Here is a 3436-nt window from a genome sequence, read left to right as displayed (position 1 = left end):
AAGTTAAATTTCATTGTTAATATATTTGGATTATTTCATGTCTTTTTTATTTTTAATTAAATTCAACCTATATCCAGGATGACTTGCAGTTTGCCTAACAAAGGTTGTAAATAAATACTGGGTAGGATATTAATAGATAAATATTCTGACTGCAAAACCACTCACCTAAATCACTGAGTCTTCTCCCTTTAAAAAAAGTATTACATGTAGAAAAGCAAAAGAACAAACAGGTGAAACTATTTAAAGAAGCAAACTATTAACCTGGGCTACATGTACCAGTGCATAGTCCAACAGATAAGTAAAATAAACCCTGCTACAAATGCTTGATATTACTTTTCGTTATTCTTCTATAACTTTCTTATTTGATCTAATTACAGGGAGGGAATTATAATTTAGTGCTGCAGACATTCATTACTAGTGATAGGAGAAAAAAACAAAGAATATTTAGCAGCATCAATAAGAATTATAACTAACATTTAAAAGTTTACAATACCTTTTACAGATATTGTTTCTTTAATTATCTAATTAACCTTTAATTAACGACCTTCTCCAAAAAGACTTTTCTAATTAATCACCCACCCACTGTTCTTTCCTTGTGATATCATAAAAGTAACACTAAAGATAGAGTCTACTGCTTGTTTTGGGGGCACATATGCTATGATTGAAATGATACAGAGAAGATTAACATGACCACTGAGCAAGGATGACATGCAATTTTGTGAAGTATTTCATCTTTTTTTTAGATTTAAAAAAATAAAGAAATCCTATGAGAAATATCTGACTCACTTAGGAAAAGTAACATACGGATAATGGGTATCCCAGCAGGATAAGAGAGGGAAAAAGGAGCAGAGAACTTACTTAAAAAATAATAGCCGAGAGCTTCCTAAAACTGGGGAAAGAACTGGATACAAAAGTACATGAAGTCAATAGAACACCTAATTATCTCAACACAAAAATACCTTCTCTAAGGCACATTATATCAAAACTGTCAAAAGTCAGTGACAGACTATTAAGGGAGGTCAGAGGGAAGAAAATAACTTGCAAAGGAACCTTCATCAGGTTATCAGTGGACTTCTCAGCATAATCTCTATAGGCTAGGTAAAAGTAGAATGATATATTCAAAATATTGAAAGACAACAAGTATCAGCCAAGAATATCCTATCCAGCCAAATTATCCTTCAGCTGTGAAAGAGAAATAAAGGCTTTCCCAGACAAACAAAAGCTGAGGGAGTTCATTGCCACTAGACCTGCCTTACAAGAAATGTTGAAAAGAACCCTCCTGTCTGAAAGAAAAAGACAAACATTTATAAAGCTTTGAGCAAGGTGATAAACAGGCAGACAGAATCAGAAAATGGAAAGGATAAATTAAATTAAGAGCTGGTTCTTTAAAAAGAAACAAAATTGACAAACCCTTAGCCAGATCAACTAAGAAAAAAAGAGAGACCCAAATCAATAAAATCAGCATGAATGAGGATAAATTATAATGGATACCATAGAAATACAAAAGATTATAAAAGAATACTATGAAAAGCTATACACTACCAATTGGATAACCCAGAAGAAATAGATAACTTCTTAGAATTCCACAACCTACCAAGATTGAACAAAGAAGAAACAGAGAATCTGTTTCTCTGTAGAGAATAGAGACCAATCACAAGAGATTGAAACAGTAATCAAAAAGTTCTAAAAAAACAAGTCCAGGACAAGACGGTTTCCCTGGTGAATTCTACCAAACATTCAAAGAGTTAATACCTATCCTTCTCAAACTCTTCCAAAAAATTGGAGAGCATGGGACAATTCCTAACTCATTTTACAAGGCCAACATTATCCTGGCACAAAAACCAGGCAGGGACAACACAAAGAAGGGAAATTACAGGCCAATATCACTGATGAACATAGATGCAAAAATCCTCAACAAAACACAGCAATACATTAAAAGGATCATACACAATGATAAAGTGGGAGTTATACCAGGGACACTGGGATGGTTCAACATCTGCAAATCAATCAATGTTTTATGCCACATTAACAAAATGAAGAATAAAAATCACATGATCATCTCAATAGATGCATAGAAAGCATTTGACAAGACCCAACATCCACTTATGATTAAAAACTGAATAAAATGAATATAGAAGGAAAGCACTTCAACATAATAAAGGCCGTATATGACAGCTAACATCATACTCAGTGGTAAAAAACTGAAATCTAGTCCTCTAAGAACAGGAAAAAGACAAGGATACCCACTCTTGCTATTCTTTCAACGTAGTATTCGAAGAGCTAGCCAGAGCAATTAGGCAAGATAAGAAATAAAAGGGATCCAAATTGGAAAGGAAGAAATAAAACTGTCACTATTTGTGGATGACATGATTCTATACATAGAAAGCACTAAAGAATCCACCAAAAAACTATTAGAAATAATTAACAAATACAGTAAAGTTACAAAGTACAAAAGTCAACATACAAAAATCAGTTGCATTTATATACACTAATAATGTAATAGCATAAAGAGAAATCACAAATAAAATACCATTTACAATCCAAAGAAGAAAATATCTAACATAAATTTAACCAAGGGTGTGAAAGATCTATACACTGAAAACTATAGACATTAATGAAAGAAATTAAAGAAGACATAAAGAAATGGAAAGATATTTCCTGCTCAAGGATCAGAAGAATAAACATATTTAAAATTTCCATAATACTTAAAGCAATCCACAGATTCAATGCAATTCCAATCAGAATCCCAATGATATTCTTCATGGAAATAGAACAAAGAATCCTATAATTCATATGGAACAACAAAAGACCCCGAATAGGCAGAACAATTCTGAGAAAAAAGAACAAAGTTGGGGGTATCACATTCTTTGAATTCAAAACATGCTACAAAGCTATAGTAATCAAAACAGCATGGTACTGGCACAAAAACAGACACACAGATCAATGGAACAGAATCAAGGGTCCATCTATGCATAGCTAATTTTCAACAAGGGAGCCAAGGGTATGCAACGGAGAAAGGAAAGTTTCTTCAATAAATGGTGTTGGGAAAACTGGACAGCCATGTGCCTAATGAAAGTAGACCATTATCTTACAACAGACACAAAAATTAACTCAAAATGGATTAAAGACTTGAATGTAATACATAAAAATCCTAGAAGAAAACAAAGGCAATATGATCTTTGACATTGTCTTAGGAGTATCTTTTTTTGAACTTTTTATTGAGATTATGATAGTTTACAACCTTGTGAAATTTCAGTTGTACATTATTGTTTGTCAGTCGTGTTGTAGGTTCACCACTTCATCCCTTGTGCCCACCCCCATACCCCCTCCCCCTGGTAACCACCAGTCTGTTCTCTTTGTCTACATGTTTAACTTTCACATATGAGTGGAGTCATACAGAGATTGTCTTTCCCTATGTGACTTATTTCACTTAACA

General features: G+C 33.2%; 1 non-coding gene across 1 annotated transcript; it reads left to right on the top strand.

Moving 5' to 3' along the window:
• Positions 1-635: 635 nt before the first annotated feature.
• On the top strand, positions 636-738 carry LOC139079786 (U6 spliceosomal RNA). The gene has a single exon (XR_011533720.1). It is a non-coding gene; the product is annotated as a U6 spliceosomal RNA (small nuclear RNA).
• Positions 739-3436: the final 2698 nt, after the last annotated feature.

The sequence above is a fragment of the Equus przewalskii genome, chromosome 26, assembly GCF_037783145.1.
Source record: "Equus przewalskii isolate Varuska chromosome 26, EquPr2, whole genome shotgun sequence".
Lineage (NCBI taxonomy): Eukaryota > Metazoa > Chordata > Mammalia > Perissodactyla > Equidae > Equus > Equus przewalskii.
The sequence above is the reverse complement of the archived record's forward strand: the minus strand, read 5'-3'. Positions and strand labels throughout refer to the sequence as shown.